This window comes from Grus americana, chromosome 6 (assembly GCF_028858705.1).
Source record: "Grus americana isolate bGruAme1 chromosome 6, bGruAme1.mat, whole genome shotgun sequence".
In the NCBI taxonomy this organism is placed as follows: Eukaryota; Metazoa; Chordata; class Aves; order Gruiformes; family Gruidae; genus Grus; species Grus americana.
In genome coordinates, this window is record NC_072857.1 from 39,385,238 (window position 1) to 39,408,608 (window position 23,371).

Here is a 23,371-nt window from a genome sequence, read left to right on the forward strand (position 1 = left end):
ATAAGAAATGGCTACTTAGGCTCATCTTCTCGTGTTTAGAATTCACTATCCATATATATTTCCTCTCACATACATCACGGCTGCTGGTAAGAGTAATGGTTGCTTTTGAATCTAAATGAAAATGTTTACAAAGAAATAACATTTTCAACACATTTTCTGCTCTTTAAGACAGAGAAAAAGCAGAGGGTTGCAAATGCAAAATATTTTTACTAAAGGAGTTGGGAAAATTAAGACCAGTCTGGAAAATAATACCAAAAATACTACTTGAACCCCTGAGGTTTATATTAAACTGTGATTTTTACTTGAACATATTTTGGAAGGATTTCCTTTAGAGTTTTATGTTTCTTTTGAAAAGCAGAAAATGTTCACAGGAAATGTCATTGGTTTGCTGTTGTTGTTGATGAACCTCAGAGACAAGGTATGTCGACCGGCTCTATCCACCGCCTTTGCATATGGCCTGCTGTGCTTGGTTGTGAGGTTTCCCATCGCACTCAACAAGACTGCTATCTTGGGTTGATGACCAGGAGGGGTAACAATGGCCATCACCGCGCCTGTCACCGTAGCTCTGATTCATTTACACCGAACAAATGCCGCTCGTGTGTGTTTGGCCTCTGTGTTCCCATCGCGTATAGGGTACCATGCTGAATCCCCTCTCGTTTAGGGTGGAAGTACTTGCTGATTTCTTCCCACCTGTTTCCCATCTGAGCATCACTCAGGCTTCCAAGGAGTGCACACGCAAAGGTGGCTTCACACAGCTCCAGGAGCTGCTGGATTTCCCTACCAGCCCTTCACCACCATGACCATTTCCCCCAGTAACCAGACTCCCCAATTTGGGGGTCACTGGCTTTCTGTGTTGCAGTCCCCAACATCCCTGGTGACCGGGAGTGGGCAGCATCTTTCTTCCCAAACCAGTCAGAGTGCCCAGGTAACCAGGAGGAAAGGAAAGAAGCAGCTCCTACTGATGGGAATGAGGACAGGAGGACAGAAGGACAATCAGTGATCTGCTGAAGGGGCTCCAGGGCACAGTGCAATGATTGGAACCCTCAACTAGAAGACAAGGCTTCCTCCATGGTTTTGCCAAATTTCTCCACTCCTGTCTTCACTCGTCTGTTAGAGACCCAGATATAAATTTCTCTAAAGCCTGTTTTAGGCAGGGAAGTATTTCTCACCATCCTCTTAAGAGCAGCCTGCATGCCTTGGGGGTCCGGATCTCTGGGGCCAGGGAGATCGGGGCTTGCAGCACAGCTCTGAGCCGGTGGTGGATGACGGGGAGAGGCGGAGCGGTGGCACGGCTGTTCCTTGGGATCGAGGAGCGTATCTGCATGGGGGGGTACTGCGGAGGGGAGCTGAACCCCTCCTTGTGTCCCAGCCTGGCTGTAGGGATGAGATATGAGACCTCCCCTTGACTGGCAGCTTTTTGCTCCTCCCGCTGCACCTGGAGCTGACTGGCTAAGAGTTGGACAATGCTTGTAGTTTCGGCTTTATCCTTCGCAAATGAGATGATACAATTCATGGAGTGATAGAAATTAGTAAGCGCCAGGATAGTCTCCTTGGTCACAGGGAATCTGATGAGCAAATTTTGTTACTGCTCTTGGACGTGGCTCCGAGTATGGCGCGCACCCTTCGCCTCCCTCTAACATTTTGGGAACTTCGTGTGAAAGAGTAACAGACCTTGCTGTGTCTCTTTCCCCTCTGAATCCCTCTGACACATCCTAATGAAGGAGGATCACAATGCTTTAAGCTGTCTGTTCATCTTGAGGTCAAGATTTTATCTTTCAGCTCTCCACTGCAGCGAGTCAATTAAAGCTCAGTTTCACAAATGCATGAAGATAACACAAGCTGACAGACCCACTTAAATGACTGAAACCCCCTTTTTTCTTTAATTTGTTTTTTTCCTTCCATCCAGTAGCTTTTGCTTTCTACCAAAGTGGTGAAGACGGTTACAGTGCCATGTCTTGGTGTGAGGAAAAGATTTTAGCTTAGTCTCAGTCCCTGTGGTCATCATTTTAGACTGGCAAACAGAAGAGCTTCAGGGACACAGCTGTTGAGGGAAGAAAAAGTTAAATCCTCCGAACAACACGTAATGCAAATCCTCATTTCAGAAGCTACTCCTTAAAATTTTGGTAAGGAAAATCCTCGGTTTAGGTTAAAACACAGCCCTGCCTCGTTTGCTGTACTCTGCTAGCAGCGTGGCTTGCCTGCTTGTTTAGCTGTTGCTGCCATTAACGGGAGAATAATTCCTCTCGATACATTCAGATAGATTTTCATGCCTTTCTTAATTATGTCTTGCCAAGGGCAAAAGTGCTGTGAAGCAGCGAGGTTAATGCAAAAATCTGTTGATTCTAACGTACCTGACCTGAAGATTCATAAAAAGCCAATATCAATTTCCCTCCCTCTACCATCATTTAAGAGCAGTCTGAACAAGTGGCTTTGGAGATTTATTCCTCATTGTCAAAAGAAATAGAATTGTTATCTTGTGCTTTGCTAAATGTGGTGCAGCTCGTGCAAAGCTGGCTCTGCTCAGCGGGGGGATACCACATTACATGCAGAGCAGGCGGAGGGAGGCTAAAATTTGGGGGGGGAGGAAGGGAGGGAGAGGACGTTGTCTCCTTCGTGTCCCATCGTCAGATCTGTCAGAGTGGATTTTAAGGGCGATGGCTCCAGGTGCTGCGCAGCATTTCTGTCGTGGAGATGAAAGGTCACTGGATTTCACGTTTCCTGGTAGTGACAGACCGCAGAATTATGGCCCCGAGTTGTTGTTTCTAGTCATTGTGACTTCTCCAGACAAAAGTGTGTCAGCTATTGTTAACTCTCTCCTCTGCGGGGTCTAAAACTCGCCTATCACTGTTAAAACCAAGCTCGTGGCTGCCACCACCTGTGCTGTCCCTTCTGCCCTCAGGTTCTCCTGCAGTTCAGTGAGAATCCATCCACTCTGCTTACACCAAAGTCTCTGCGAGCAAAAATCCCCCAGGAGGTCCCCATCCTCCTGTGTCCGGGGCTGTAGACATGCCCGTGTGGTGTTACCCTCCCCTGGGTCTTCTCACCTGACCTCGCACTCTTCATTTGCAAACCTCTGCTTGTCCCTCCCCATAAATCTATCCCTGCTGCAGGCTGAGCCTCGTTATTGGTGGGACGTGTGGGTTTTAAAGCCCTTCCTTACGTATCGCTGTGAGGTTGCTCTTTACGTTTCCTTCAACCCTTTGGACGTGGTCTGGCATGGATGCAGGATGCAGGGATGGGAGGGATCCCCAGTGTATCATCACTCGCATCTCTCAGTCGGGTTTAATCTGTGATCCGGGTTAAATGGGCTCCTGCTCTTTGCCCGTTTGGAACAGCTCTCACCTACTGCTGTGTGCAAAGGGAGAAACTCACTGCGTTTCACCTTCCCCGGTGCTGTTTGCTCAGAGCCAAACCCACGCGCTCCCAGTGTCCCCTTTGAGGGGGGGTGAGCGGATGTGCTCCATCAAGGAGTGCCCTCCCCTTGGAGGTCCTTCCCCCAACGCTGCACCGAGTTAACGACACGCTGATCTTTGCCCGCTGCTCTAAGAGGGCTCAGCTTCATGCCACGTGTGCGTCTCTGCCCCGTTCGCTGCTCCATGGAAGGAAAAACAGATGCAATTTCCAATTAGCAGCCTCGCAGCTGCTGGGGGAAAGGCTGGAGGTGAGTGGAGGCAAGGAGAGGGCAGCACAGGGTTCCCCTGACTTTACAAAGTGCTCCTTCAGAATTGTATCCAGAAATAATCTCGACATTAGCAAAAATTCATCATCGTGGGGGATTTTATGGCACAGCTGTGTCGGGGAAATTAATTTAGAAATTCCAATAAATGCCACAATAGAATTGTTAACAACTTCTCCTCTCTAAAGTGTGAAATTCTTTTCAGAGCATTTCAAAGGCGCCTTCACCCATTTACACATACATTAACGCAATTGCTAAAATAGACTTTGCCTTGGCACTTTCATTTTCTTGAGGGATGAACAGAAAAAGCATTATACATTTCTGTTTTGGGGTCTGGTTTTGCTTTTAATTTAATTTTGGTTGCTACCAATCCTCAACAAAAGAATTTGTTACCCAACAAGACAGATAAAAGCTAACACGTCCACAGTGAAGTACTTCCTGGCAAGTGTGCTTACTCACGTTAGCGTGGGCTTCTGGAGACATTTGTGATGAAATACTGGGCAGCAGGAAGACGTTTTGTAAATAATCTGTCGCCAAGTCTTTAATTAAAGTTTTAAATTATCACAGTTGATACCGATTTCAAAGTAAAGAGTCTGATCTTGCCCTCCACACTCAAGTAAAAGATCCCTTTGACCTTCAACAGGTTTTACCTTGGTAAAATAGCATGTATTCAGGCAAAACTCGTATGGGGTTTTATTGTAATATGTTATAAATATTAATAATTCCATACAAATGTCTTCATCTTTGAGGGCATGAGCACAAAAGCGAGTAAATAATAATTTATTTCCATGCATATAAAGCCACGTTTTACCCAAGCATCTCTCTTTATTTACTGAGAATATAAACTTGCTGCTCATTATTTCTCAGTTTGAGTTAATTCGAAATAAGCATTCTGCACCCCAGCCTGTTCCTTCTGTAACACAGCGTGTTTTGCTCAGAAACCCCCCAAGGATTTTCCCAGCCCGTCGGAGCCGAAGGCAGCCTTTCCTCTGGCAAACAAATACGTGTTACGTGTGTCCCTAAGTGAATTTTGCACGCCGCTGTGTAGATCAACACCCGGGGCCTGACCTTCGAGGCTGCCTTTTCCTAGCGAGCAGTATGTAGAAATGCCTTTTTTTTTAAGCGGCAGATTTTTTTAAGTCCCCAAGGGCTGTGGACAAGGCGGGGGGACTTGGTGCCGGGCCACGGGCAAGTGCCCCCCAGGCCAGGCTGTTCCCATCTTGCCCGGTGAAAGTTGATTCAGGAATTTCATTTACTTTCATAACTTAAGGAGGGCTAATACTGATTGCCACTTGGGTGAGTAGATCTCCTCGGAAAATCTAGATGCCACAGAATGAGGTGTTGGCGACGCAGTCAATGAACAGGGCTCTTCCTTCTAAATCAGGGAGACAACCAAATCAACGCCCGGGTATTGTCTTAGAGGGGAATGCAATGTGTTTATTTTGCAAAACCCTTTGGGATTTTGGGGGACGAAAGGCTCCATTTAAAAGTAAGTTATTTATCATATTTTAGGTGAAGGTAATGGGTTCACAGTGCAAGTTGTTAACCATTATTGACAAAAAGAACTTTCCCACGTGGTCTCTATTGTTCCAAATTATCGGCTATCTTGAAAAGTGCCAAGATTTTAATATGGAATAATCCAGTGCCTGGATATTAAGTTACCTGTGCTTTATTGCATAAATATAGCTTGTTATTTATCTGCAAGATGTGGATCACTGCATCTCCAGGTCATTGTTCTGGAAAGCATCTGCTTCTAACATGATCAGTGGCAAAAAAATCAATGAAGTGTGGAAAAAAATTACTAAAAGTTTGAGGAAAAAAATGAAGGTTTTGGGGAGAGGATGTTTTGTCTGCCATTTGATTATATACAACTGTTGCAGGATAAAGATGACACAGAAAAGGTGGCAAGAGGACAAGAGAAGACTTCATATTCATTTGCTTTATGGAAAGCAGTGGTTTGGAGCCATGGGGAAATTCCTTTAGAAAAAAACCAACTAAATAAAATTCCTCTTCTAATTTATTTCAGGAATTCCTGAAATGGCCAGATTTTAAGATTGCAGTTAAAACCCCTTCAGTCAAAGTCTATGCAATATGCTGATTGATTGTGCAGATGCAAGTTGAATGTGACCAGCCAAGAAGAAGACGTATCCCCCACACCGGACTTTGCTGGACTCCACGCTCCTCTTCATAGGTCCCAGAGACCGAAGCCGGTAGCATAGCGTAGCCACATCACCCTTCGGTTTTGGTGGATGAAGTATTGATGGCAGCCAGCCAGCTTTTTGGGTACTCGGTTGAGCCCAGCATCCCGTTCAGATGGCATGCTGAGGGGTCACGGGAACGACCTGCTCCTCTTCGGGTGGCGCTCGCCCAGCGCCTGGGGGCTGGCGGTTGTTTCACAGCCGACTCCTCAGCGCTGCTGTGCCGACGCAGAGGTGCCACCCCAAATCAGGAGTCATCTTCCCTTTTTGCAGAACCTGTAGAAGCCGCCTTAAGATCGTGATGGCAGAGCCCAGTGCGCTGAGGCTTCGTGGCCAGCTGTGAAAAAAAATGGGTTTGGAAGGTTGAACGCAAAAGAAAATTCCTGAGACTACAAAGGGTGCGGTTTTGATTGTTTGTCAGCTAATGTTCTTTGTGTTTACCAGCAGGAATGTAAACTGTGATGCCCTATTAGCTCAATTAAAGGACTGATTTGATCAGCAGCAGAGGGAGAAAGGATTGATTTGAAAGCTGGTAGAAGATCAAGACTGAAAACAAGGTGGCATATTTGGGCCAGGCAGTCACCGACCTGACAGAATACTTCAGTACTTGCTTTACTGGTCCTTGCAAAAGCAGTCATTTCACTGAAACTGATTTTCGGTGAAGCTTGTTCACCTCCATCACTTTGGGCCAAGACACGTAGATGCCGAACTTTAAGATGAGATTTAGGTACGTAAGAGTCTGTCAACAGCTAGCCCCTCCGTTGCTTTCGGAAATCTCACGCAGTTGGATTATCCAGATGCGTAAATGCCCTGCTGACTCAAGACTATGACCTGCTCCCCGTGGACACAGCTGTTGGAAGAGTTATCTAATAACGGTGAAAAGCTTTGGAAAGGTATATAGAGGTTAAACCTTCCAAAATTAGCCATCCTGGTGCTGGGTCGCATCGAGGAGAGCTGAGTCGAATCTGCCACCTCCTGAAGTTTAGAAGAAGGAGAGACTAAAAGAGGTGAGGGAGAGGAAAAGCCTTTAGAGAACAGAAAAGACATGAACTGAACAGCGCTTAATGTGATTAACTCTATCACACAGCTCAGCGCTCACACAAAGCGGTGGCTGCTGGACTGTGTAGCGTCAGAGTGACAGGGACGCTGCCGGGAAAAGCCTGATTCAAAGAGTGCTGCGGTAGGGCGCCAGCGGGACGGCAGCCCCTTTCGACCCGCCGTGTTCATCGGCATGCTTACGGGTCAGCTGATTGCTTCCTGAGCATTTGTGGTCTCTTCCTCTGCCCAGGAAGCGAGAAAAGGATAAATCACAGGCTAAACAGGCAGGAGACGACTCTGCCAGACAGCTGAAGGCCAGGCAGGAGCTGAAGGCTGCTATCCTGAATTTGTACCCCAGGTCCTAACCATGTTGCCATGCTTCCACCCCGGCAGAGTTCAAAATGAACGTGTGGAGGCACCCTAAAGAGAAGGGTCGGGGAGGATTGTCAGAAGCCGTTTGTTGGATGGGACTTGCTCCGAAGCTCTCACTAAGCGGACACAGCTCACAGAGATGTGGGAACACGTTAACACGTTACATGGTCTGCATTGCTCTTTAAACTCAGAAATATTTATGAAGAAGCATCTGCTCACCGGTGATTGTTTCCCCTTGGGAAAAATGTTGCTGAAATTTGTGTGCACAAGCCTACGGCAGTGGTTGTTCAAGATCCACTATCATCATGATAGTGTATCGTAGAGGAGGGGGTGGGTTTGGGTTTTTTTGGGGGAAAAGGTTCCTAGATCCAGGTTGGGAAACCAGGTTCCTTTGCAGAACACAAGCAGCCCAGACAGTACTGAAATGAAAGCAGGCGTGGTGGTGCTGTTCCCCACCTGATCGGATTCTTGGTGTCACTTAAAAGCCCCAAAGTGACATTAGTATCCAGTTACTTTGCTGTAAACCATTTCACTGCAAGGGAAGCCTCAAGCCAAATCCTGAGCCCGTGTCACTTGGTGTAACGCCGGCAGTGTTGTTTTACTCTGATTTACTCCAGCTGGGGATGTGACCTGCAAGAGCTAACATCTCTGGGTGACTCACAGGCAGATTGCAGGAGGCTGGGGTGTTTTGCATGGCCAGACTTTCTAAAAGGATTAGAGATGGGTTTGCTTTTGCTGCTCTAGAAGGTTGGGATTATTAAGCATATCTGTATGAGAAGAGTGGCAGACACTGTCTTCATGTATTTCTAATTTAATGAATGTTTAATGCTTCTTTTATTGGAGCCTACATATATGTAGAGTAGAGGACTTTAACAAGGGGTTGACTTATGTCAAATAATTGATGTTTGAGCTGCTCCTTTTACATGAAATGCAGACTTTACAGAGCAAAGAGCCTGTAATGAAAATATGAATTAAAGATTAGAGCTAAGCAAGTCTGAGAAACTTAGAATTAAAAAAGGCACTTAGAAGTTTTCTCCTCCTGCTTCCTTTCCTTCCCTTTGCCTTTTCTACATCTCCATCCTCTCCACGTCTTTGGTAGGGTCCTGCATTTCAGGTGCAGACTTCTGTCTCTTCTACACCTACGCACCTCTGCGAAGGAAATCAGTGCAGTAATCTCATTCTGAGTATTACCGTATGTTTGCACATCATCCTCGCCTGTTACGCTTGCCAACTCACCAGTCAATTCAGCCGGAGAGACTGAAAAGTATTTTTAAGGTGTGTTTTTCTGCATCTCAACGTGAGCCGGCAGTGTGCGCCTGCAGCCCAGAAAGCCAACCGTGTCCTGGGCTGCATCAAAAGAGGTGTGACCAGCAGGTCGAGGGAGGGGATCCTGCCCCTCTACTCTGCTCTGGTGAGACCCCACCTGGAGTACTGCGTCCAGCTCTGGGGGCCCCAGTACAGGAGAGACATGGAGCTGTTGGAGCGAGTCCAGAGGAGGGGCATGAAGCTGATCAGAGGGCTGGAGCACCTCTCCTATGAGGACAGGCTGAGAGAGTTGGGATTGCTCAGCGTGGAGAAAAGGCGGCTCCGGGGAGATCTAATTGCGGCTTACCAGTACCTGAAGGGGCTACAGGAAAGCTGGAGAGGGACTGTTTATGAGGGAGTGTAGTGACAGGACAAGGGGGAATGGGTTTAAGCTGAAGGAGGGTCGATTTAGATGAGATGTTAGAAATTCTTTCCTGTTAGAGTGGTGAGGTACTGGAACAGGTTGCCCAGAGCGGTTGTGGATGCCCCATCCCTGGCAGTGTTCAAGGCCAGGTTGGATGAGGCTTTGGGCAACCTGGTCTAGTGGAGGGTGTCCCTGCCCATGGCAGGGGGATTGGAACTAGATGATCTTTAAGGTCCCTTCCAACCCAAACCATTCTATGATTCTGTGATTTGCTGATGGAGTGTCTCTCCTGGGCAGAATGAAAAGCAGCGCAAGTTTTGTGGAACTGTTTGCCAGAGGGACCCACAGTTTGTTACAGCACGTCCAGGCGAGGGTGAAAGAGCGTTCTTTATACGTGGCGGCGATACTGCTGTGTGACAGTGGTTGAGCTGTGCTGCCTGGAGAAGGTTCCTGTAGGACAGGCTCGAGGCTGGTACAGTGCCAAGTCTGCCATCAGGTGTTGCTGGTCCCTGTTGTCCAGAGATGCTCTTCTGCTCATAAGCATCAGCAGCCATTTCCTTCCACCTCCTTGGCCCGCCCCTCTCCCTCTCGGTTAGTTGTCTTCATGCTCTGACTTTCCATGGGTGCTTTCAGTTCTCAGTGCAGGTCTGTGAGCTCAGCGCCAGGGCTTTGCTCCTGCAGCATGAGGCTTTTCTCGCCTCAATTCCTGCAGCACAGGCTGCAAAGAGCTTGGCTGGTTGGGGGTAATTTCTTGCTTTCTGTGTTTGTGTTTAGAAGAACCCTTCTGCAATGCTGATCTGAATTCGTACCTAAGACTGAAGAGCTTAGACTTGGTCATCAGCAAATAAAAGCTCAGTAGAAAAGAGGAGAGGATGTTGCTTTCTTTGCTTTGGCTGGTTGGGTTGGCGTGGTTCGGTTCCTCGCGCCTCTGGACTGGGACTGAATAGGGACTGGGGAGGAGAGGGCGGGGAGCAGGGCAGCGAGGCACCCCAGTAGCCATTAGCAAAGGCAGTGACGACCCGTGGTCCTCCTAACTTCTGTGTCCTGAGGACATACTGCTTCTCCACTGGACTGAAGGAACCCGTCCTTCGGGGTGCAGGTGTGTATTAGGTGGGTCTCATTACAGAACATGGTCCCTCTTAGCAGCCTGTGTAGGCATGCCCGTATACCTTACCATTTCTTTTTTACACAAGTTCTTGAAACTTAAAACCGTAAACCCCACAGTTTGCTCATGGTAAAAACTCAAACAATGAGGCTAAAACCCCTTCAGAACGGGATGGAAAACCCCACAGGCTGGCAGTCATACCTAACAAACAGAGTTTGAGATCTGCTCTCTCTGCAATGAGTTCAGGATGTGTGTGAGCTGATCGGATGTATGATTTAACCTTATTCCTGCACAAAAGACATCAACTGCAAGTTAGATTTCATCTCTTAGGAAGATGGAAAGGCAACCAAAGCTCCCCTTAGGTATCCCAGAGCTCCTGCATCCTCATCACACGTATTCTGCGCTGTGTGAGCAGTATTACATTTTTGTGCATGGAGGCTCCCCAGGTTTATTCGTTTCAGGAAAACTCTAGGATGTATGTATTCCGCTTGATTCGTTTCTGAAATCGTAATTGTCACAAGGAATTCAGTAAGTAGTTTTTAGGAAAAAAAAAAAACAAACAACTAGATATGGACCAGTGCCGCAACTGATGTAAACTGATATAAGTCATTTTACATCAACTGAGCCACGTTTTTGTCCCAGTTAAAAGTGCTTCGTGCCAGTTAATGCTGGTAGGGAAGCTCATGTTGGTTAGAATAAATGGAGCAGCAGCTGATGAACTAAAAAGAACATCAGTCCTGCACAGGGATCTGTTGAGAGAAATGGGTCTGTGTGAAGATGAGCGCACAGAGTTCTCCCCGACCTTTCAAAGCTCAGACCTTTTTCACCGCAGCCGGTTGAGAGTGTTTGAAGAAGATGGGAATACGTTGGTCAGAAAACGCTGACTCACTGAAACGTCCCGGGGAAAAAGGCCACCTATAGCAAACGCGCTGTTTGTACATTGAAAAAGGTTGGGGGAGAAAACCTTGCAATGATCAGATGCCCCGTTTTGCTGCTTTCAGAATGAACTGACTGCAGTCCGGGAGGGTGGGGGGGGTGACATGGTTTTGCATGTAGATCTTTATTTTGTAACTCGGAACATTACAAATAGGGAAGACAGAAATGAAGGGGCTTTTCACCCGGTGAATTATTTCAGAGGATCTGCTCTGATTTTTATTAAAACCAAAAAGTGCTTGTGACTTGAACTTTTCCTCCCCATTTGAGTGAGAGAGGAACAGCAGAAATAGCTCCGACTGCGACGGGAAACGTCCTTCCCGCTCAGCTCTCACCCTCGCCTGGGTAAGTAATCAGGTCCAGGGTGGGATTAAAATATTTTTATGGGGTTAGACACCCTTGGGGCCACCCACACCTGGCTGGAGAGGGCTGCTGGCACCCAGCACTTCTTGGGAAACCCTGCACACCTTGCAGGATCAGCCCCGCAGTTTTTGCTGTTTGCAAAACAGCACCTCGAGTGGCACTGCCTCGCTGATTGAAATGCATGGGAAGCGTCAGGAGGCGCGGGCGGAAGAGTCCTCGTTCGATGCTGCTTCGGTACTCCTGAGTCTCATTAGCTCAGGTCAGTGCATCTGCCTGGTTTCTGGCTTGGGAGTCGAAATACCAGCGTGCTTTCGTGCCGCCCCCTCCCAGCTTGCGCTGCATACAGAAGGGACTACAAAAACCGGGGAGTAAATAATTCCCCCCGTCAGCTCCTCGGGCTGCATCTGAGCAGAGGCTGAGGAACGTGCCGCAGCCGACACGCAGCATTTCGGTGCCGAGGCAGCTCAGTTTGAAAGTCAAAATCTCTGATTTCACGAGGGCTGAGCCAACGTTGGGTGTTCCTTCCAGACAAGCCTCCTTCTCTGATCTCTGACTCATCGCAGCCACCGCTGACGTCCAAGGGACTCCTTCCGCATGAGGATTATTCATCTGAACCGGGTCCGCAGCAGCATCCGATGCGTCATCCCTTATCTCCCAGCAAGCAGAGGCCGGCAGTGGCGCAGGCGGTGCGGGCGCTGGCCCCTTCCCGACGGCACGGCAGTCCCGCAGACCTGCCCGCTGGGTTACGGATCAGGGCAGTGCCTGCCAGCTATTAATGAATTAATTTAGCTTGCTTTTGTTTGGCGTGCTGCGGCTGATGTGTGTGAGGCTCTGGTGCCCTCGCTGTGCTACAAGGAAAGCAGCGAGAGAGAGTTTTTGGTTACTTTTCAAGCTGTGTCAAACAAAAAAGAAATGTATTACAGGAAATGTCAAACGGTAATTATTAAGGACTTGGAAAACTGTGATTAAAAATGGAAACCTGTCCACAATAGTCATAATTAGATATGTTTGCTAAGTTTTGCACAGAAACCATGGTTTTTCTCAGCTGCGTTCGTGCCTCCCCCAGAGAGCAAATACACTGGGGTCCAGTTCCCAAGACTGGTGTAAATCGTCCTGGCTGCCTCGCCCCAAGGGACACCCCCATGTTTTTTCAGCAGCTGAGAATTAGCCCCCTTCTCTCATTTGTCCTAACGACTCGATAATGAAGTTGTTACAAGCAAAAAATAGCCAGGGCCGGTTACCGTGCCCGCGCAAGCTGGCCTTGTCCCCTCCGAGTCGGGGGATGCTGCTGCCGTGGCCCCGGGGTGTGTGGTTCAACTCGGCGCTCGCTGTGAACCTCCCAGAGCCCCTTCTTGAACTTGAACTTGAAGGACTTCCCTGCCCAAATGGTCGCTTGGGTTTCCCGAGTGGGACAACCAGTGAAATAAATGTGATTACTTTTCTTTATGGAACTTAGCCTAACTTACACCTATGGATCTAAAGGCTCGAGGAGCGGTGATGGAAGGGAAATGGCCTCAAAGGAAGGGATTGTAAGCCCCCAGCAACAAAACCGGGACTTTTCTCGCTCTGCGTTGCATGCAGCGGTGTTTTTTTGCAGTTTGCATTGCCCCTTCTCCCCTGTTTTTGTCCATCTCTGGGAAAAGCTGCCATGCTCTCCCTCCTTGGGTTCACATGGCAAACAAAAAGCTCCTCTCCTAACTGCGGGTCCAACAACGTGCTGTGGCTGTCGTGTAGCCAGGGACGGGATTAGAGGAGACCGACGGCTAATTGGGAGCAGCAGCAGCGACCGCATTTGGGGGGTTCACGTGGGCCGCTGTTTGGCTTCCAGAGAGGCTGGGTTTTCAAAGCGATGTATGAAAGCTTTTCCTTGTTGGAACAGGATTTGACAGGATTTGCTCAAGGTGCGTCAAGGAGATCGGTGCGTTTTGTCCTCCCGACTGAGGATCGGGCTTTCTAGGCACGACCTGCTCTGGTACACAGAATGTTGGCGCAGGGGAGTCTGCAGTAAATCAGGTATTGCGTGTGCTGGTGGAATTGCAGTTCTGTGGCTGATGGACTCCTAGGTGGGGCCAAGCCAATGGTTCTCCATCACTGTATGCATTAATAGGTCAGCAAAGGGGCTACGTAACATTAGTTTTCTGTTTACCACTAATCTGTTGGGAAAAAAAAATAAATAAAATCCCCCACATAAGCTCGTTACGGCCAAAACTTTCCCAACTGGTAAGATCAAAGCAGCAGCGAGTCTGGCAGCGCTTGCAGGCATGGCAGCTTTTAATGTCCTTTTAGTAATGGCAGCTTTTAATAAGGCGTTATTGCTGTCTTTGTGGGCTCTGCTGCGCCCCTGTCTTTCAGCGTTATCCCCAGTGCCGTCAGGCTGGGAGGAGGGAACCTCTTGTCTGGAGGAGGGAGCCTTTCCCGCAGCGTCGGGTGGGTAATCCTGACAAATGACCGCAGGCACCACGTCCCCGGGTGGCGTCGATAACGTGCCCGATAGGCTGCAGTGTCTAGTCGTGCATTTCCCCCGGTGGTTGCTGAGTTTCTACGTTTCTCAGCTGAAATCAGCTGCCTCCATTGAAGATTTTGGCTGTGCACCCCAGGAGGGGATCTCCGGGGCAGAGCAACACCCCACGCTGGGGCATCGGCAGCCACAAAGTCCCGTGCATTACGGGTGACATTTTTCCCTCTTTTTGGTGCTCCTGATAATCAGCGCCCATTTATTTGTCCCCCTTGTGTCATCCTGCCCCTAAGGTTTCACAGAACCCATCCTGATTTTTCTCCCAAAATTTCCAGCTGAGAAATATCTTCACTAAAGACGACAGAGTTTATTCGCTGGGTTTGGCAATCCCTTCGTGGCCCAGAGAAGGAGGATGCAAAATAAGAGTCTGGGGCGGGGATAAGTAGATGCTATTTGCTCTCGAAAGCATCCGCTGGAGGTTTACCCAGCCCTGGCCTGTGCTCTCTAGAAGTATTTAGTCTCGCTGGCGGATGGCTCGCTTGCGATGCGGTGCGTGACAGCCCCGTTCTGCAGCATATGTGCTCGGCACATCGATAACCTGCCGCTCATTAGGGAGCTGGGTCGGGCTGCCCAGCGGCGGAATGCGGCTCCCAGCCAGCTGAGCGGGACTGGCCACGAGCGACGAAAAGCCCCCGGCCTCGTTTTATCGCTCAGCACCGTAATCAGTGGCTTTTAATTAAGGCAGAAGGCACAGGCTGCGGAGGGCGCAGGAGGGGCAGGGGTGCTGGGAGGAATTGGCCGTGGTGTGGGGAGGAGGAAGGGAGGGCGTGCGCAGCGAGGGCGCCCGGCGTGACAGCACAAATTGGCTTTATTTAGACATCGGTGCCCCTCCTTTCCCCCTGCTTTCTTCCAGGGAGTACAAAAAGATCCAAAAATAAACCTCCTTGGGCCTACTGCAGGATCTCAGCTGCGGTAGGGAGGGGATCTGTCTTGAAAGCGCTGGGCGATGGTGTCTTCAAAACAAACATTTCTCTGGCTTTCTAATGAGATTAAAGCCCTTAGTAAGACAGCGACACCGGTTATTACAGCCTTCGGGATGCTGACTTTCTCACTACGATCGCTGCAGAGGAATAAAGAGGAAAAAAAATCTGGAGGAAAAAAAAAAGGAAGGGGAAGGAATGGGAAGCCAAACTAATAGAGTAACTTCTGGCGCTGGCAGATTTTCATCTTCCAAGGTCAGCCCTGATTTCATTTGGAGAGTGCTGTGCTCTTTTTCGCAGTTTCGGCTATCGCAGCCATACGTACAAAGGACCACGTGGAAATCTGTTCCCAACTTGAGCAAGCGTTAACATCGAGTTGCCCGGAGCCCGTGCTTGGGCTTCCGCTCGTATCCCCGGCAAGGCAGGGAATGTGTACGGCCCCGTGCGGGGAATTCAGCCAGGCGAGGTGTGCACAAACCCCTCGGGCTTCCCCAGGAGTTTCTGCCCTCCTTTACTTGTGGGGGTTTGGGCTGATCTGGATTTTGGGGTGCTTTTTTTATTCCGTCTTTTTTTTCCCCCGCGTGTAGTTGTCGAGCTTTTGTTATATGCGTTCAAAAGTACAAGAGCGTGTTTCATTTTCCAGATTAGAAGATGCTCAGAGGTATAATCAGGTCCTTCCACAGTATTTAATTATCCATAATTAAAGGCATCTACACAAAGCACCGGATCTTCAAAGACTATTCTTCTGTTACATTGCTAATGAATTAAGTAATTAATTGGCATTGAAAAAATACAATAGGAAACATCAATCTTTTAAAGTAAAGCATTTTTTAGGCGGTTTATAAAATCATTAACTTGTATCAGGTCAGTAGCTGTTCTAATGTCTAAATCCCCCTTCTGGCTTGAAGAAAATTTCTAAAGGACAAAACGAACGCAGGAAAAACAAGGCAGGGAGTCCGTGAGTACTTGAGTACGGAAACACTCAGAAATGGGGAATTGCATTTGGAAGTCGTTGTCCATCACTTGGCCGCTCTGTCCCGCAGTTCCTTCCCTCTGCCAATAAGGTCTGAACCAATTCCCATCACATTTGAGAAGGCAGTTTCCAGCCTCAAACCTGTCATGTTCTTACAAATTCTGTTAAAAATCATCGTCTGCTGCGTTTACTTTTAATAACCCGTGTCCCCTCAAGCAGGGCACGGCCTCTGTGCCTCAGTTTCCCCTGTGCGCTTCCCTGCCCCACGGGGATGCTGCAGTGGTAACAGGCGCGTGGTTGTGAGCCACTCGGATACTGTGGTGTCACCGAGACCAGAGAGCGAGTAAGAGTCTTATCCGGTAATTAAGTAATAAAAACAGGCCGGGAGAATGAGGGCTAATGAAGCATTCGGAAAATTTGGGGAGGAGGAATGCAGAACCACATATACACACCATAAATTTTCCCCAGCCTTTCATCATTCCTAGCTGCTACCTTACAGCACAAAATAACTATCCTGCCCTGGCACATCAGCATAATATCACGTGGCATCTGCTCGAGTATAAAAGCCCACACAGATTGTGGTAATGCATTTTGTAGAGGCACCCAGAATTGTTAGCAAAGGAAAGGATGATCCTTTTCCATTTGATGATTTCATTAAATGCAACTATTCACATGCAAAAGCAGCACTACTCATTTTATTTTTATTAGCAAGCTGACTCTTTGCACAGCACCGTCAGAAAGCATTGTGCAAACGCCATGGATACCGTTAGATTCAGGTGGCGTAATGGGCCCTCAGAAGAGCAAAATCTGGGGACAAAGCGTGGATTAAAGCTGCAGCTTCTGCAGCTGTTGGAGAAACCAGGGCAGGTCCCAGCAGAAGGTTTCGGAGCCCGTTTATTCCAGAAGCACCAACCTCTGCGTGTCTTGGTCTGTCCGTCAGACCAAGGTGTGCCCGTCCTTGCAGCGGTTTGCTCTCCCCGTGAGTGCCCTCCAGGTCCATCCATCCTGCCCTGCCCCTGCCGCCGCCTCCTGTTCCGTCAGGAGCTGCAGATTTCGGCACGGCAGTGCCCTGCCCTGTCTCTCCTTTCCAACAGCAAGCTTATCGGTTGCCTGCGGTGGGGTCGGAGGGGAGGTGTTTTCTCACATTTCTTCTTCCACGTCCCAGGCAGGTAATTAAATTCCCCAGACAAATTAAGAAACGACGTTTCTGCCGTTGCGGTTATTCCCTTTCTCCGGGTAATCAGCCGTTTGTACAGATTGGCATAGAAGTGGGAGCTCGGCCACTGCAGCCTGACCTGGAGGTTGGGGTGGGATTATATTTAGCAAATTTACAAGGATTAAAAAAAAAAAAAAAAAAAAGCCAAACCCAAAGGCCGATGCCTCTTGGCTCTGCTAAGCACCCTCCAGAAGAGTCCATCCTTGGACTGGAAAGGGAGCCTTCGGTGTCTGGCTTAGACTTTTAGCTTTTATACACGTACACGTTCATTAAATTCATCTTTCACTTGGGTCTTGCCCATCCATGACCAGTCATTTCTGTGTCCGTCGTTGTGGAGGCCAGGAGGGTGGGAACGGCGCTGAAGAAGCAGGAGATGGGCTCGTTGTGTCACGCAAAGTGCGAAAATTGGGTTGTGCTCAAAACCGGCAGCAGAAAACCCAACTCAGACATGAGCCAGGAGTAGAAAGAAATGGTTTCAGCAGCAGCTCTCTTCTTACATGAAAAGTTTTTGCTTTGCCTTGAAGTTCCATTTCTAACACGATCCCACGTTCAAAACTTTTATCAGAAAAAAAAAAAGCTGTTGCCAGGTGGAAGAAAAAAATGGGACCGTGCTGATGCTCTCAAAGCATCACATTTCATCTCACACCACTGGGAAGGCATAAAGGCATTTTTCTACCAACTGACACGTTCCCACAGCCATCTGGATTGCGACGAAGCTCTGTTTTTCGGACAGGAGCTGAAGGTTTGTCCTGAGCGTGTGGTTTCCTGCAGCTGCGGAACCCCTGCTGCCCCTTGGTAAGGGGTTTGCGCACAGGTTTACTCGTACCAACGGGCAACCGTTGCGGCAACTAATGTGCACGGTGGCGCGACGGTCATCGTGCATTAACCACTGTAGTTTCATTATCCGACGGTGCGTTGGGGTTTCAGTAGACCGCGCATCTAAAGGCACAACTATAAATGTACAGTAATCCTGTTCTCCCCCCCCTTTGCATTTTTTCCCTCCTGTTTTATACAAAATTAGCACAGTCACAGTTTCCACTTCATTTATGACCGATATGAAAAAAAACCCACCCCATAAAACATCATGCACAGCTGTAGTGACCAAGTTAGATTCAATTCTGGCTTTCTATTGAGTTGACATGCAGCCAGCTCTCTTCCATACATCATCTGTGATTGCAGTTAAGGATGAAATACTGTTTTAATTCTTACACCAAATGTGGGGGGGGGGGTTTGCAAAGAAAAAAGACATAAAAATGTTAAAATGGGCCATAAAAATCATTAAATTTTCACACCGAGCACAACCGAGAGGTGAATAAGTTGGCTGAAAGCTCGAAACACTCCGAGAAAAAGTCCCGGTTGTTATTCTTTTGTTGTTAACCTTCGCCTTTGAATGGAGATACCCAGGCAGAGAGCAAAGACCTGGTACTTCGGCTGTCGAGGGCTGGTTTGCCACTCGCTTCCCTAGAGAAGGGTTTCCCCTCACGTCTGCGGGGACGAAGAGCTGGTGCTGCCTGCTGGAGCTGCTGCTCCCTGCCGGGGTCCCAGGACGGTGCCTTGGGACATGTCCCAGTACTGCTGCAGCGGGCGGGATGGACATCCAGCCGAGTCACCGGCCGATTTTCCCACTCTACATCCCAAGTCCTTTCTTGGGTGACCTGGGAAATACCGGCTGTAAGGGCACGGTCACCTGGATCGAGCCCGTCCCACGGCACGCGTTGTCCCATGGCTGCTCTTGGGACCCAAGCTGGCAAGGTGAAGGCAGCAGAAATGCAACGGGATGTTTTATATATATCTCTATATGTATAGGTATATCTATCTTCAGGTATATATTTCTTCATTTAAAGGTTCAGTCTCTGGAAGGTCCAACTTTTCCTCCCTTTGGCTGTTGATTTTACTGGTAACATTGTTAGCTGATGCAGTATTTTAATGGTAGTTTTATTAATTGATTTCTTTTAAATTAATCTATTTTATACCGGCTCAAAAAAAAAAAAAAAAACAAACAAAAAACCTCCCACCCTTATTTGCCATGATTGAACCATTAAAATAATTAATGTACCTTCAGCGCTGCTGGAGTTCATTTGGCGAAATATCTATTTAGACAAGTTTTTAAAAGCCTATTACTTACCTGAAAGGCTATAATGACCTAGGAGTAGCTTTCATCACCTGCAATTAAAATCTACCTATATTTTAAAAAAAAAAATCTTTGATATTCTCCCAAAACTTTATGCTGTCTGCAAAGAGATTTTTTTTTTAAAGAGCTAATCTTTTTTTGTTTGGCCAGGTAAATGTTGAAACATGCATTTCTCACTTAATAGATGGTTATTGCTGTCTTTGTTTTCCTTCTTCAACCTGGAATGTACACTGTAAAAACTGATTCCAAAAAAGCTGGTTTATATGCACAGTATCTGCCTGTGCAACACTGAGCACCTTGCCTGTGCGGGGTTTGTTTTTTTTTTACCGTAAGCTAAAATTTTCAGTGCTTATTAAGGTATTTGCACAAGTAGATACTTTTAAAGTGAAGAGGAATTAGGTGCACAAATCCCATAGGTGACTTTGAAAAATGCCAACCTCCATTTTTTTATTAAGAGAGGGGGGAACCTTGTATTTAACCTAGGTCTGTAGACTTGAGATTTGGTCTTCTGCTGTGTGAGAGCTGATCCTGAGACGCGCCGTGTGTTGGCACCTCCGTGACTTTGGTGGCACCGAAGTGGTTCGTCTTCAGTCCTGCCCTCAATTCGGGTGCGTTATTCGATCAGCAGAGTGGGTAAATGATTATGAATTTGCTGTTAGCCGTTAGTTAGCGCTGCAGCAGTGCCTAACCCTGCAGGTTAACAGTCCGTAACCCACTGCTGGATTAGAATCCCATAAAATGGGGAAACTGGGGGTGGGGGTTTTGCAGGGAGTTCAGCGGGCCCTCAGGCGTGCTCCCGGCTTTGGTTTCGGTGCACTTGGGATCAGAAACAGAGAGGTTGGGTGCCCAGGGCTGGGGGGAATGCCCATACGATGAGGGAAATAAATACCCTTGTTCTAAAGCAGTGGGCAACGTACCACTTGCCCTATTTTCTTTAGCGTGCCAAATCAGGTCTATTGGATTGTCAGCACTAGTCTCGGATTGTTAAAAACTGATTTAAAAGATTGGTTCTTACGGTTGAGACTCCCGGTAGTTTATTATCGTACCTGAATCCACCATATTCCTGCTGGAGGAAAAGTTCCGCTCCTTTTGGGCTTTAACGCTGGGATTTGCCCGGTTTGGCATCCCCTCGTACCTGCCGGCGGCAGTGTCGGCTGTGGGTCGTTGGCACCGCTTGGGGCTGATCTGTTTTCTGCAGATGTCTCTGCTGGAGACGCGGGGTTTTTTTCTCCACCACCTCCACGCCGCCTTCCCTGCAGCCAGCCGTGCCAAATCGCTAACGCAGAGGTTTGGTGCCGCCCCGGCGCGGGCAGTGCCGCGTGGCAGAAAGCAAATGCCGGCGCTGCCCGGGGACGGGCAGGTTGGGGGTGACCGTCAGCCTTGGGCTTGGTCCCCCATCGTCATGCTCATCCCCTGAGCGCAGCAGAGGAAGAGGGAAGAGGGGGACTGCAATTTTCAGCCGGTGCTTTTTTTAACTGTCGAAGAACCGCTGTCTTTATTTAACTTGCTGAGTGATAATCTCAAGTCTGTCCGCACAGCTCAGATCTGTATCGGCGCTGGTAGACGTCACCGCTCCTAAACAGACTGCTTTTAAATTGCACCCATAGATCTTCCTTGCACCAAAACATTCCTGCTCCAGTATTTAGTGATGCCTGAAGTTACGTCTCCACATCAAATTAAGTAACTGTGCTATCAATAAGGAGGAGTAATGCGCTGTATTCCCTTCTGGATGTCTCCCTGTCCCTCATTTGTTTGCTGCTCCTGATTAAGACGGATAACGAGCTATCAGTAATTTTCTAACCGCGGTGCAAAGCAGCAAGGATTAAATCAGTCTGTGTCACTGGGAGCCAGGTCATAATTTAGGGAACTTGAGCGGGCCCCCTGCATTCATTAGACTCCAAGGCAGCGGATGCTTGGGGTTGTCTGAGCAAAGCCCAGGCGGTGTGAGCATCTCTGCATGGGGACAGCCGGGAGATGCCATGGGGCTACCAGGAGATCCCTGTCCCGCTGGGCTGGCTGAGAGCTGCAGGTGTGTTTTATCTTACTGATTCTGGTGGCTTCATCGCTGGCAAAAGTCAGTGGAAAGGCTCCCATTGCCCTGAATTTAGCTTTTCAGCTTGGTCTTGCCTTTTTAGTGCACGCCTTTTAATGATGTAGGGCTTGCTTAGAGCGAGCAACTTGGATTTAGATTGGAGAAGGATACGGCAGAGATACACACATATTTTAATGAAGAGATTAAGTAACTTTTAGGTGTCTTCAGGCATCCAGCAATGTGAATTAAGGCTGGAAAACTCTCTCATGTAAATAGGCAGTGCTTGAGAAGGGCTGTTACCATCATCTTGTGAGGAGCGAAATATGCAGGAACGATGGAAAAGAGCTGCAGATCAGCTTCGGAGGAGAGAAATTCTTTGGGGCAATGGTGCGCAGGATTGAAAACTCACGAATGGCTGGGAGATACCACCAGTTGACTCCATGGAGCGTTTAGCCAGAGCCAGTAGGGTTTGTCCACAGATAAAAACGGAAGAGGCTCTCATTTTGCAATATTTTCGACAACAGGGTGAAATTGGGAGCATTTATTGGAGGTGCCATCTCTCCATGGGTGGCTGGACAAGGCGGCAAAGGAACAGTGAATTTTCCACCTTGGGATCACCTCAGGGAGGTGACGCTTGTTACCACAGCTAAGAGCCATCATCAGGCAATACTCTGCCTAAAAGTGGAAACATCCCCGGCAGAAGGTGGCCTTGTCACAGAAACATCACTTGGGCCATCGGTGCACGGACCCATGTTTGGGTTCCCTTCAGCGGAGAGGGCAGGAGCGACATACCCACCTTGCCGGGAGCTCTTCGCACCGTCTGCACTGGTGAATGACGGCTGGAGCAGGCTGAGGTTTGGTGGGAAAGCTTATGCAAACCTCCTGTCCTTCCAGGAAAATGCTGGCTGAAAGCAAATGAAGACCAAAAAAAATAGGCTGTGGGAAATGGCTCTTTTGAACGTCCTTGGCTTTGCTTATATGTACCCACCCCCCCACACCCCGCCACCCCCTATGTACTTCAGGTCTATGCAGGGCTTTCTTTTGGGATTTTAAAATATCAAGAGCAACTAAAAAAAAAAAAAATGGAGCACACAGAGCGATTCCTGAGGTTTTGAATGGCAGAGGGGCCGGGGGGCTGCTGGGGCCACCACTCGCCTTGTGCTCGCTCACACCTCCTCTCCAAAGCTTTCCGTGCCTGCCTTGGTTCTCATCCCTCAACCCACAGCGATTTCATCCCGGCATCCGCTTGCTTGTGGGCTTTTTGGGGGAGGAAAAAAAAAAAAAAAAAAAAAAAAAAAAAGGTACCACTTTTACCTTCCTCCCCCCGCCCTGCCGTTCGCCACCCACCCCGCTGTGAGACGGAGCCCCCTCGCCGGCCAGATGGAAACGCCGCATTTCTGGCAGCCGCCGCGCTGGGTAGGGCTTCCTCATCCCCACAGGATGCGCTTGCCATCCAACAGGTCTGCGGCGGCGCGGGAGGGGGCTCAGCAGGCGATGGCTTGTTTGTGCTGGTGACCAACGTTCACCTACCCACGCTGAAAACATTGACGTGCTCCAGCGCGCAGCGCTTCCAAGCTGAGACGTGCAGCCGATTAGCATTTGGGGTGGCAGATGGCTCTGCAAAGTGTTTTGCTTACGGCGGCGAGGACTGACACCTCCGGCATCCCCCGCGTGCCCGCTGTAGGGATTTTTTTAATTTGCGGAGCTGAGGCTGGTGCAGTTTGGTGAACTCGGCTCCCGGTCCCTCCCGAAGACACAGCAGTGTCCAGATTTTTATTGCGGTGGTGGCCGAGGCATTGAGGCAGCGTCCGTGTTTGGGTGCGGGCAGCTTAGGAGAGCTGGTCTGCTGCCAGAGAGGGTGAGCGGGCTGGAGAAGGGCCTTCAGAATCTTGCTGGTGAGCTGGACTGGGGTACTGACCTGAAATGGTCCCATTTCCAGCCCCGCAGGAGCCCTTGTGCAGGTTGGGTGGTGATGGAGTTAGGGGTCCAGAGGGGTATCTTCACCTGGCGTACGTGCCGGAACGTGCAGGATGAACACATGTCCTCTAATCTGCAAGGAGCTATGTCCTGCATAGCCTGGAGGACAGGGACATCACCTCCAGCAGCAGGGAGGAGGCAGAGAAGTGATTAGCCACAGACCAGCGATCAGACCTGGGCATTCCCCCCCCCCACATGCCATGGTCGTGGCAGCCCCGTATCCGATGCACGCTCAGGCTTCAGCCATGCTTTC

The 23,371-nt window shown here is 48.9% G+C and overlaps 1 protein-coding gene across 2 annotated transcripts in view; it reads left to right on the forward strand.

The window, feature by feature from the left end:
- VWC2L (von Willebrand factor C domain containing 2 like) overlaps nt 1-23,371 on the forward strand; it is a 55,240-nt gene that overhangs the window by 23,120 nt on the left and 8,749 nt on the right. The gene's annotated exons all lie outside the window — the stretch shown is intronic.